The sequence below is a fragment of the Triturus cristatus genome, chromosome 4_1 (assembly GCF_964204655.1).
Source record: "Triturus cristatus chromosome 4_1, aTriCri1.1, whole genome shotgun sequence".
Classification (NCBI taxonomy): domain Eukaryota; kingdom Metazoa; phylum Chordata; class Amphibia; order Caudata; family Salamandridae; genus Triturus; species Triturus cristatus.
In genome coordinates, this window is record NC_140585.1 from 1,258,824,862 (window position 1) to 1,258,838,495 (window position 13,634).

The 13,634-nt window shown below is 43.0% G+C and overlaps 1 long non-coding RNA gene across 1 annotated transcript in view; it reads right to left on the bottom strand.

Moving 5' to 3' along the window:
- Positions 1 to 930: 930 nt before the first annotated feature.
- Positions 931 to 13,634, bottom strand: part of LOC146856544 (uncharacterized) — a 229,217-nt gene continuing 216,513 nt past the window's right edge. The window contains exon 3 of the long non-coding RNA XR_014980965.1: positions 931 to 2,327. This is a non-coding gene — a long non-coding RNA (uncharacterized LOC146856544). The remainder of the gene's footprint in view (positions 2,328 to 13,634) is intronic.

Consider the following 13,634-nt stretch of genomic DNA (forward strand, 5'->3'; position numbering starts at 1 on the left):
AGCCAAGGCACCTTTCAAGGGTTGGCTCAACTGGGTGACGTATCTCAGAGGCGCCGACAGCACTGCCCTGCGGAACTTACCATAGAGACAAACCTCCAGGGGAATGTGGGCTTCCTTGGACGAGTTCCTGGCCCCCTACGAGCCCCCGTGAGCAGAACTAGAAAAAGGGCCCAAATGGCCTTAAACAACACCCCCACAAGAACAGAACGCAAACACGAAGGAAGTAAACTTCTTGAATACTATGTCTTCTTTTCTCTCCCTTATTCTCTATCCTTTCCCTTTTCACTCATTCTTATTCTCTTAGCGGGACAGTGGATAGGAGGACAGCTAAACAGATATACTGTGTAACTGTATCCTCAACAAACACAGCCAGTTTGGGCTGCCACCCTGTAACGACAAAGTGTTGTTGACTATATGTGTAAAAATCAATAAAATATGTTGAAATTAAAAAAAGAACCATACTTGTGAAATATTGTGTTGAAATTCCAACCAATGTACCACCAGATTGAATTTGGTGTTATGAATCATGTTTTTATATTCAGATATCCTGATCTCAATCTTTCTTTCCGTCTTGCCAATATAAAGTTGCTCTCATGGGCATTTGATGCAGTAAATAACATTCATTGCATTGCAATTTGAGAAATGTTTGAGTGCTACTTTCTCACTCTTTATATGGTATGCCAAAAAGATGGATACTGTGCAAAGAGTCCTGGTATTCCCTTATGAGTGAACAGGGGCTTGCTCTAGCAATCCCAGAGTGCTCTTCTAAGAGACAGTGTGGTCGAACAACATTAGGCTTATCCGAGAGGATTGTTAGACATCTAGCAAATACACACACAACCAATAAAAGATGCACATGACTCAATAGTCAAATCCACACCAATTTATAAAAGAAACACATATCTTTATATACATTTAGGCACCTGAACCAATCCAATCAAGTAAGTATGTTTTGCAAGAGAAATACTTTACATTTTCAAAAGTTGACAGCTCAATTTTATGTAGCTGCAATGTTATCGTATGCAAGGAAAAACAAGTACGGCATACAGGTAAAGTACTGCGATTTACGAGAACAAACTCCTGGACTTAAGGGGAGTATGGGGCAAGGTCCAAGGCAGCAGCAGCAGGTCACTTCCAGCAAAACTAGGCTGGCCGGGTGCAGTCATGCAATACAGCGTCGGCTGCCCAATGCTAGTCTATAGAGATTTGTCTTTGGGAAAAGAGGCTGCAGGTTTAACTGGGAGGCCAGTCGGACTGAACCAACAGGGGGGCTCAGGCCTTTTTGTCACCGTAAGCAGTTGCGGTTGGGGAGCCTGGAAAAGAGAGGCTACAGGCGGCAAGAAATCCACAACAAGGAAACCCAAGGTGGGCCTCGAGTCTGGATGGTCTGGGGACCACGTTGGCACCGTTGGCCCACTTCAACTCGGGCTAGGCAGCTTGGCTTCAGTGGTGCGTTCCAGTGTTGGGTTTTCATGGTCTTGGAGTCACACAGCTCAGTCTTTGGTACCTGCAGGATGCAGGGATGCAGCTCTGCTGTTCCTCTGGTGTTCCTGGGTGAAGTGCTGGCAGTTCTCCCAAGCTTTGGAGATACAGCAGCTGCAGATGAAGCCATTTTTTGGCACAATTGTTGAAGTTAGCAGGCAGGCCAGCAGGGTTGGCACCAAGTCAGTTGCTGGGGCTTCTCTTCTTGCGACTCTTTGTGTCGTATTCTTCTTTCAGGTCAGCAGGATCTGATTTTCTGGTGTCAGGGGCTCCCTTAAATAATGAATGTAGGGGTGGTGTTAGGGGAGTGTGAGAGAGTAGCTGATGAGCTCCTTGCCCTTGGGGTCACTATGCCCCTTATATTACCACTTCCTGTGGGAAGTGGGCATGACCATGTCCCAGATTTCCTAAGTCTGCTATCACAAAGATGGCAAACTCTGAAAAGACGTGTTTACTTCAGGTAGCCCACCATAGGGGTGGTACTAGACTCAAGGTGAACAAGCCTAGCTGACTACTAATTTTTCCCCATTGCCCAGGTGCCTGTGAGAGAAGCCATATTTGCATACAAAAGGAGGTGGGCTCTTTCAAGGTCACTGCATTGGAATGCTAATGCGCAGGTCACCATGTGGGAGGAAGTATAAAGACCCTCTGCTTGAGCAGGCTTTGTTTCTGACCTCCTGAGATCAAAGGCCCTCAGGTCAGAAACTCATCTCTGGTGGCAGGCTGGCTAAGACCAGTCAGCTAGCACACTAGTAGTTAGTAGGCTGGTAGGAAAGAGAAAACACAAATGTTCCACGGCGCACTCAGGAATGAATGGTAAGATTCAGACTCTTGTTTTGAGAATCCTGCATGTAAAGAAAAGAAAATGAGTGTTAGTTTATATCTACAGATTCAATCTATTAACACATACTCTTATTCTAAATGTATGCACAGCTGCTGCAGTAACTACCTGTGTAATTCCCCTCTTCTAATTAAGATACAGTAATGGCAGATACAGGATCAGATTCCAATCTATATGATGAAAGAAGGAAAATTGGGAGAGGATAGTAGTCAGAGTAGACATATAACAGAAGTGGGAAGCATCTATGAACTGACCTAACATCAATAAATCAGGAAGTCAGTGGAAGCCCAAAACTGTATAACCAAAAATAGGAAAAGAGGAACAGATTCCCACTTGAAATAGTTTCTTCAACCCCCCCCCAAAAAAAAAACAGAAATCACACAAAAATATGTAGGGGTTTATTAAATATGTATTTGTTTCTTAAATTTCGGGAATACAAATTCCTTGTTTGTATTATACATTATATCAACAGAAAAACGAAACAGCTGCAACAGGAGTTAACACAGAAAATAGGCTCTCCAAGTTCCGTGGATTAACTCTCGGATATGTAAACAATAGCATTGATGATAGCGCAGAGCGTTTTACCACCTGAGTAGAAGAAGCCGATTATTTAAATGTCCTTGATTTCACTTTCTGCAGGTCTCAGAGGGTTCCATTCATGACTGCAAGAATTACAATGAACAGATTCCAGGTCTGTGTAGAAAGGATAGCCGCCGTACTGCATCGCGATGGAGACGCCGACCACGACGTGGTGATCCATGAAGCAGAAGGTGAGTAAAGGGCAGGGCGGAAGACACACGCACGTCTACTAGAATGTGAAGCGCTCTTCCACCCGTGCCAGCCACCTTTATGCTTGGTATGATCCGCCCCGTCTGCACACACATTCGGGCGAGGAGCATGCTTGACAGTGGGCTTACTAATATGCGATGTTTCATACCAAACATCTCTGTATTGAGTGAAGCTATCATGTAGCTGGGGGACTCACTTTCACCAGTGTCCAGCACATGCTCTTAAAATGTCTTCCCTGGTCACTTGCATTGGCAGTAATTGGACTAGCCAGCACAGGGGCATATCTGCTCATTCAGTTATGCCCACACATGTAGTATAGTGCACCCTCCCATCAGGCTGTAAGGCTTGCTGTAGGGTGACACATCACATGGGTTTGTGCCATGTTTTGTTTTCACTTTTGTCTGCACCAAGACACACAGCCTGCAGTAGCAGTCTGTGGGTTCTTGGTGAGGGGTCCCTTAGGGTGGCACAATATGTGCTGCAACACTTAGGGTACCTTTTTAGTACCTCAGGCCCTAGGTACCAGGGGTACAATTTACTACAGACTTACAGAGGGTGCTAAAGGCTTTGCCAATTGGGGTACAACGGCACAGTTTTGGGCAAGGGGTTTGGCATGGGGGACCTGGTTATCTGGAACCCAGTGCACTTGCATTCAAAATAACACATCAAATACCAGGCAAAAAGTGGGGGTGACCATGTCAACAAGCATTGGTAATGCATTGGTTTTGCCTATGTAATGAATAAAGAGCTGTTTTCTGCAATCATTGTCTATGAGAAGGAAAGAGCTAACTGATAGATAACATGGGATTTGAGAGGATGTAGCACAGCGGCCGGAGCTGCTGACTAGCATGTTGGGGAGCCCGGTTCAAGTCTCAGGGGAGCCGCGCAATATCCTGTGATCTATGCAAATCATTTAATCTCTCCAGGTGATAAATTGTTATATAAATATGCTACATTAGTATAATGCAAATCTTCATGAAAATATAGTTCCACTAAAGTGGGTGTTAACAGTATTTCGACTGCTAGAAACTGAAAAGAGAAGCAGATGAGAAGCCACCATTGGCAAATGCAGGAAAATATGCTACAGCCAATAGAAATAGAGGAAAGGTAAGTGGCAGGCAGAGGAACAAATGAGAAGCCAGAAAAGAGAGGAGGCAGGATGTAAGTCCCTTTTAGGTTTATATTAAAAACAATAGATTTCTCAAGCACAGCACAAGCGCTGTGCAGGCGAAACCTAAAAAGGGGCACTTTCCTACACTTCACTTCAACTGTTTTCCAGTTTAACTTCTGCGATTCTGTCCTGAAATTATAGAAACCTGCAGATCAGCAAGCATACCTTAACTGTCAGCAATCTCTCAAGTCAAGGCATGAGCTTGGAACCACTAGAAAAATGCAAACAAGGAGAAATTAACTATATTTGTGCAGGGCTTGTGGTAATTTTAAGTCCCTTACTGCCGTAGGAAGTAAGTTGTCCTCTGAAGGAGGATGTCTCCACCCAGTACCACCCAGGGGCGGTGGGTGAGATTTTAAAGTGGTGGGGCACAAACGAATTAGCATACAGCACCATAGCCAGCCAGCGCAGCGAGCGAGCCCGAACCCCAAAAGGGGGGTATGGGGGGGGGTAACCCCCCCCAAGAAAATTTTGAAAAAAAAGAAGAAAAATCGTGCATTTTCAAGCAAATTTGAGAAAGCAGGAAGGTTAATAAAGCAATTGTGAAAGTGTAGTTATTACATTAATAGATGGCATAACATAGGTAGCTGCTTATTCAGTATTACCACAGAGCTTCATACATTCTGTCCTATTATGCTCAGGTGCTGAATTCAGACTATAAGACTCATGGAAATCTCAGCTCTAAGAGTAGATGTGTCCAACATAGTTCCAGGAGGGCCAAATCCACGCCAGATTTTCAGGATAAAATAAATGTCGGTAGAATTAATCTAAATGCTACTCATTTACATACTAATTAGATATTTTGAATCTGTGATGATGGATCCGGCTCTCCTGGACCCCTGCTTTAGAAAATGGCAATTTTGTGTAACGTTTGTTGCTTTTTGCTGCACCCTAAAATGGATACCTTAGCTAGCGTTAGGGAAGCGCCAGCCTCAAATCAGAGATAACATCTAATAGAAAAACATAATTGTAAAGGGGACACTTATTTAAAGAGACAGCATGCATTTTACACAGGGCCGTCAGACAGAAGGGGCTTTTGATTTGGGACTGTACTTTACAAGGCCCTTCGTTGCTGCTTCAAATGTATACATTATAAAAACAGGTCTTGCTTGCTTTTGTGGCATAATCGCAACATGGCAGATAATGGCGGCAGCCTATAAATGGCAGCATATATTAGTGTAGCCTTCAAACTTACATTATTTATTTCTAGTCTGAACGACATGGTCGTGCTGCCGGAAAACCATCTTACTGCCTGATTTTACTGTCTTTATGATTACCAAAAGCACACGGTACTCCTCTGTGAAGGAAGATTTCCAATGGAGTCCCATCTCTGCTCCCAGAACCCTCTGAATATTTGTGTTAAGTGTCAAGCAATGAAACGTTAGTTGGCATGGTGCTTCAACATAAAACAAAACCAGCATTTGTTAATGTTACATACATATGCAGTATCTGAGCAAACAGTTCTGGGCAGAAAACAATTTACTGTCATCACACTGAATGTGTGAGGATGCCCTGGGATGTTAATAATTTAATTGCCTCGACACTGGTGCTGAAAATCTCATTCCAAGTTTTAATTTGATTAGTGTCTGTTCTCTTCCTGCCAAACGTTAGATTAGCAAAAATACAGGCTGTGAGCTTTCTGCTAAATCTCAAATAACCTCTCAGTGGTCGACACGCAGCGGTTCGGTCAACAAGTATTGTAAAGCAGAAATCTGTGACATCAATTAAGGCCCGGCAGGGCAAAATCGACCAGCAGAGACAGTGGCTTCTGTAGAGCCAAACACTTCTGGGGTTGAGCTGGAAATGGTTTAATTTGGGTCCATACACTTTGCAACTCGCACTAGGGTGGTTGATGGCACCGCCTCTAACCCCATATTCGAGTGCACAGAATAAATGCATCTCGAGGCTACGATTTTCAAATAAATAAAATCTTAACATTAATTTCCTCGCATAAACTTATGCCTACACTTAAAGCTCATTTTCAGCATTTTTTTAAAACCACACGTGCTACTGGGAAAACTGCAACAGTCTGCTTTCGAGGAGAAATTTCTGTAGCGATTGGTGTTAAAGAAAATGCTATCTTAAAGGGGAAGTATAAGGGTAAACATCCCATCTAACAGCATACTTTCAAAAAGTCAAGGCTGCCTTTTCTCCCTAATAAGCACATAGTTATAAACTCTGTAAGCAAAGTTCCACAAATTGTAACCTCTGAATAGCGGCAGAGCTGTCCTGCAGCAAAATGGAGGGTCAATTGCTTATGGCCTCATCCCAGAAAGAGGGACTTTCATTAGTTAAATGCCAACTCCAACATTAATTTCTTTAATTTCTTCAAAAACTCTCCACCAAATGCCGAAGGAGTTATCATGGGAGGGGAGGGGGGGGGATGCACGGGATTCAAAATTGGAGGAACTACAGATGACAATTCACATTGAAAATACAATAAATATCTTCAAGTCTATCTAAGAATTTTAAGAACTGTTGTTTTTATACTAACTGGATAGTGAGCTTAGACCGGGTGGTTAGTAAGTATACAGAAAGGGTGAGTATTTTGGCGATCATGAAGGGAAGAGTTCAAAACATGTTCAAAATACAGATAGTCGATAGCAGTACCACAATCCCATGCTCCCACTACATATACACTGCAAGCAACCAGAAATTAGATAAAGTGAGTTGGCCAGAATCACAGAATGCTGACCCGACGCCGAGACTCGAATGAACCCTGTTTCCCACCTCCATCGCTGGCAGCTCTAGACATAGCGCCACATCCTCTTTTACTGTTGGGTAGGATGCTGGTGTTCTAGTTTGTAATTGGATGTCTCATTAACAAAGATGCACGTGCTGTGTTGCATTCACATTTGATCCTAAATACAACTTATTGCATCTGCTACGAGAGCTCTCAACTGCCACCTGTTTATAATTTCGAAGGCAGGTGTGAGTGACTATTACACATTCACAACCTAAGCATTTCCCTATGGCGCAAATGAATAGCCAGCGGTGGCTTGCATGAGACTGACACTTGAGTTACACTCTTCAGTTCTAATCTCAAAGAGAGGAACACCACCCAAGGTTAAGCTGCGTAAAAAATGAAATATTTACAGAAAAAGGTCACACGATATTCCGCTTTTCCCTTGCTTGCACCGGGGTGGATTTGGGAAAATAATTTCACCCGTAGGTCATGCTTATTTAGTACACATAGCTTTTCATGAAGACCTATGCGTGTTTGCGCTACTCCTGCCCTGTGCCCCCCTCAACCCTCCCCCCGCTTTGCTTTGGTAACGTGGGGGTGTAGTGCTCAATAGCAATTTTCTCACTGCACTTGCATTAACTTTCTGCACAAAATATTATTTTCTTGTGAAAGTTGGCACAGGTACCCCAGCAAGTAGCAAAAAAAAAGAAAACGCAGGGCCTGTGTATATTGTGGAGTACAAACGGCAGATCAGTATTTAGTGGATACATTTTTAATGTGGACACTGGAGAATGGTGATCTAAGCCTGGCTTCTGACCTCCATCAACACTGTGTGACTGGATCAACTGCTGAATGTCTAACTCCCTTTGTCACCACTGGCAGGGCCTAGAAACCGAGGAGTAGCTCCAATATTAATATATATGTAAATATTTCGAACGGAGCATACAAACATATTAAGAAATTGGAAAGTCCACCAAACCGTTCAGGTTTCCATTTCCAAACTGTGACCTTCAGCAATCTTGTGGACGCTAGCATTCAACGCTGCCTTCACTCTTGCACCACATTTTACTCTCTGTCGCTGTGGAAACACAGGCACAGGGAAGACACAACAAAAAGCCAAAGCCGCTGCTAACAGTCCGAACGTCGACACGAGATCCTGGAGTTGATATGAAGTTATGACTATAAGGCCAGTATGTGAAATACACTGTTTATATGCGTCGTGTGGAGACAAGGATAACACCGTGTTTAAATGCCTTGAAAACACGCCACGGACAGACATGTGTTAGCTTTTATTTCGCAAATTGGTTGCAGCCAATTCCTGGAATCTCATGCACCAGGCAGTGACCGCTCTCAGTTCCTAGTAATACGTCATTAACGTTGCTGGCAGATACATGACATCATTAGTGAGATCTAAGCCTCCGAGTTTTCAGTTGTCACTGTATTGGTATAGAGCTTGGCAGAGAGGTTAACAAGGCAAAGTGTCATGCATTTGGAATCGTATTAGGTTTCAGAAGTGTCTGTTTTTTAGGGGACTGATCAATCGCGGCTCGCAATTCTCGGAGAGGGGGGGGTAACATAAAAAACAAAAAACTTACCTGATCCCGCGCCTGTCTGTCTCCAGTTCCTCGGCCGGTCCGGACTAGGATTGCAGGAAACAGGTCTGGGCCGGTCAGGAGCAGGAACAACTTCAGACTGCGCGGCAAGTGTCTCACTCACAGTCGCAGCCAATCCGGACGCTGCATTAGCAGCGCCAGGATTGGCTAGGGCACGAATACGGCCCGCCCCTAATAGACTGGGGAGCTGCGACGGCCTCTCGGGTTCCCCCCCCCCCCCTCCCTCGCTTACTGAGTATGGTAGTGGCTCACAGTGCGCATGTACGGGCTGGTCACAGCTCAAACCCAAACATGCGCACTCGCCGCTATCAGTGACAGTCTGTCACTCAAACTGTGTTGAGTGCTGCCGCAGCCCCGCCCCACTCCTCCCCCTTCAGTGGATTGCCGCGTGCGTGTCCCAGCAGCGCGAGACTGCGGAGTTGTGAAATTGCTTCATTTGCTTCACTTGCACGAATTTAGGGGGCGATGTGGCTAGTGGGGCTACGCCCCTACGCCCCAATGGACGCACCGCGGCTGGTACCACCTGGATTTACGTCGAGATGGGAACGTGTTTTGCAGATATATTTGTCAAGAGCTGTCAAAGGAAATGCAAGTTTGCACAGTTTTTCAAACTAGGTGGCATGTTAGGTTATGCAATTAGCATTTGTGTACCACACTTCTGCAATTTGTATGACTCACTTGTAGGTGGGAGTCTGGGCTACTCTAGTTTGCTCAATGTATTCTGTATTGGTTAATATGAAAAATAAAAAATGTCTGATCATGAAATGCATGCATTTCTCTCTCTACCTTTGGCTGAAATTGTGATGGAGTGTGCTCGGTGCTTAATTTGTGCTGGTGGTTACAGGTGGTGGGCAATGGCATTCATTTGGATGGGGAGGTCTTATTCTTCATCATCAGACCTTGACCTTCACTGAGATGGAGAAAGAAGAAAGAGAAGACAGAAGAGAAATAGATGGAAATAGTGACAAAGAGAGAGCAGAAATGAAAATGAATCCACAAAAGAGAGTTAGAAAGAAAGAAAGGGAAAGGTGCGGTAATAACAATTTAAAAAAATTGAATCAAATTGAATATTCAGCAAATCCAGCATTCAGCAGCACTGGCGATGGGCTCCCAAGAGTACGGATGTGCGAGTCAACAGACTTCGTCTTTACATTTGTTTCACCTGGGTGTATGAACACCTTTTGCCAGCCTGAGCCTACCAGACCAGCGTTGCTAAATCAATAGTACAGCTTCCACAGCAAGTCATACTAGTGTTGCCAAAGTAAACGCTCAAAGAACAATAGATATCGAAGACTAATTTGTTGAGTTTGTCTCACAATTGGCAATTTTAAAGGCATGTTTAATGCACTCTGTCTCCTTCAGTGACATAAATAGAGATATATTGCTACTCAGGTCTCCTCAGACAGGGCACAGTATTGCTTCTTCTGCTTAACTACTAAGGACGCGATTTTCCTTGTAGAATGGTGGGATGTAGGTGTCCCAAATGTATCTGCGCGGGGCAATGTAGGAAAGAGATAGAGTGTCTCTTGAACACATTCTATTGTTACTGCCGCATGGCTTTGTTGCCCAGGCCACCACTCAGACATTAGTGGCGTTTGTACCCATTCTTGTCATTCCTCCATTCAAATGAGATTTCATTGTAGTTGCCAAGGATGAGTTGATATCTGTTTGGAGGAAACCGCAGGACTGGTAGGAATGCTGCCAACCTTTGCCTGTTACCCTGTAAAATACAGTCATGGCTTTGTACTAAAAAGCTGAGATTTGAACAATGTTAACTAGCTACTTCTCTCTTTAAAGAACAAAATATCAGAATGCTTTAACCATGGGTGGCCATTCACCAAAATGCCAGGGGTAGCTGAAGAGACATCACATACCCTTTGACATTAGTGACATCACAGGAAGTAACGCTTGACTCTGATTTTTTTCCAGGCAGTCATTTGACATTTCCTTCACCATGATCATCGCAATAATTTACTTTGGCGAAGTTCATAATAACTGTATGATTAACATAACAACACAAAATAGACAAAGGTGTATTTTAGATACCATCTATATAATGGTGCTAACTTGGTCTTTGAAAGTTCTGGAACATAAGTCTTACCCACGATTGTAGTGATTGAGCAAAGCAAAAAAGCAGGCGTCTCCTGGGGGTTTCTCCGCTGAGAATTTTGTTTTACAGAATGTGGTCAGACAGTGTACTTTACAGCACAATCGTCACATAAAGCTTTTAGAAATCCTCTGAAAGGGCACTCATTACATTTTCAAGTCCTTTCATGTTGTGCCAAGTCAAAGTAACCTGACGCTCCCTACGATTTGACTGCATTTTTTTGAAAATATGTGCTGGATACTACTGTATGTAAAAAATGTGCTCCACTGTGCCAGGGCTAGCATTTTGTCATGGGTGCCTCCAATATGTCAGTGCCAGACTTTTTTCCATTTATGCCATCCATTTACCTCAAGTGACCCTTAATTCCAACATTACCTCAGTATGTAAGGGCCATCATTATGTCATGGTTGCCCTTCTCCTCAATGTCAGGTTGTCTGCCTGTATGCCAAGAATTACCTCCAATGCGTTAGTACCAGTATTTTTCCACAGGTGTCCCACATGCCCAAAATTATTGGTAGTATACCACTACCAGTATTTGAACATGGGGGCCCATTATGCCAAGAATAACTTCTAGTGTGCCAGTATTTTGTCATGTATGTCTGCCATGCTAAGAATTGCCCCAAGTGTGCCAGCATCAGAATGTTACCACAGGTGTCTCTATGAGACAAGAATTACCTTCAGTGAACTACGACCAACAACAGACTTGCATGCATAACACCACATTATCACTCACACTCATGATTACTCCCACTCTCTACCACTGCCTTGCACTCATTCTTATGCAATCTCACTCACTTGAAGTCATTCATTTTCACTAATTATGACTAGGGCTCCCGGTTTTATGGTAATTATTATTATTATTTATTTATTTTTTTGGAAGGCTTTATTCAAGAAAATGTCATTACAAAGATATCAGCAGAAGCGCAAGAAATAAGCAAATAGTAATCAAATAAGAGTTACAAGCTAATATCATATAGAAACAAACAAAAGCATTTTATACAATTTTAAGGAAGAAGAACGGGAAAAAGGGAAAGAAAGGAAGGATAAAGAAATAAAAAAGGGGGGGAGAAAAAGGGAAGATGCTAGGAACATATTATGAAGATATAAAGATACATCTGAAAAGTAAGTGCTGTAAGTAAAATAGTAATCAAATACAATTTAGAGTAACAACTGTAACAATCCATAAATTGTATACTGTGGATATAATAAAAGGAAAAAGAAGGAGGCAAAAACTTCAAGGTGGTTCAAAATTTTCCGAAGCAATATGAGATACACTCTTCCGAACCATTCGATCGAGATATGAAGTAAGAGGTAACCAGAAGATATCCCTATTATGTGTAGAGTTACAGGAAGATGCAAAAGCAATATCAAGCCTATGAAAGTGACATAGAGAATTCCACCAATGACGTATGGAGGGCTTTGTGAGGGATTTCCAATTAGAGGAAATGTGTTGAAAGGCGAGAGCAAGCATAAGGTCAAAAAGACCGTGAGAGCGTAAAGGGAGATCTAAAGAGTCAGATAAACTACCAAGAAAAAGGGTAGAGATCGAGTACTGAGGCGAGAGTGAGAAAATACGAGAAACGTATAGCCAGACATTATTCCAGAATTGAGAAACAGAAGGACATAAGAATAAAAGATGAAAAAGGTTAGCATTAGGGGCAGAGCATGTCCAACAATAAGATTCCGAAGAAGAAGAAGAAGAAGAAGAAAAACGAGCCAGAGAGAGTGGAGAGAAATATAACCTGTGATACAGGTAAAACAAGGATTGAGTGAGGGAAGCAGAACGAGAAATTTTCAAAGACCTGGACCAAAGCTTATCCCATAGGGCAACGGACCAAATACAACCCAAGTCCGCCTCCCAAGAGAGCTCCGTTTTAGATTTAAGGCGATCTGGATTAGGGGACAAAAAGAATTTATAAATGAGAGAGGCTTTGGGAGGGGATGAAAGGATTTTGAGAAGAGGATCTTGGGACTCAGAGGGAGGGGAGGAGGGAAGGGAATAAAAGATGTCCAGGATCAGTGAAGTCAGAGCAACAAACTTGTGCAAAAAGGAGCGAGGACAGCGAAAGGTCCTTTGAAAATGGGGAAAGGAACAAGGAGATACTCCATCAAAAAACTGGTGTACCCATATGATGCCCTTAGATCTCCAAGAGTTCCAGAATATGGGCCTATTATTTATAAGGATGAGTGAGTTATACCAAACCGTTGAGGTTAGAAAAGATTCCCGAGTAATAGGCGTACAAGTGAAAATAGGCTTTAATAAAGAAAAGGTATACCTAAATAAAGGGAATGACATATGCGGAGCTCTGGCGGAAAAGCGTATGAGTTCTCCAAAAGAGAAAGGTAACAACAACGATTGTTCGATGTGAAGCCAAAGAGGAGCAAGAGGAGAAGGAACTGTCGCAAGCCATCTGGACGCCTGCCGGAGAGAAAAAGATTTGTGGTAAAGACGAAAGTCTGGAAAGTTGACACCGCCATTGGACTTGGGTTTGCGGAGCTGTGATAGAGAGATTCTAGATTTCTTTTTGTTCCAAAGAAATTTTGACAAGCAAGAGTCAATGCGCTTAAAATAAATTGCAGGGATGTGAATAGGTAACATGGACAGAATATAAATTAAAATGGGCGCTATCATCATCTTAATTGAATCCAATCGCCCCCACTAAGAGAGAAAAAGGGGATTCCAGGAGGAAAACAATCGGTCAATACGAGATAAAACCGCAGACATGTTTAGGGTGATTGAGGAGGGAATAGAGTTGGAAAACCATACTCCTAGATATTTAATTTTGGAGCTATTCCACGCAAACCCAGTGGAGGAAAAGGCATGAGGAGTGCAAAATGTTGTAAGAGGAAGTATTTCAGTTTTATCTGAGTTGATTTTATATCCCGAAACCTGTGAGAAAGAATCAAACTCAGATAGCAGAGAGGGAATAGAAGTTTCTGGAGCA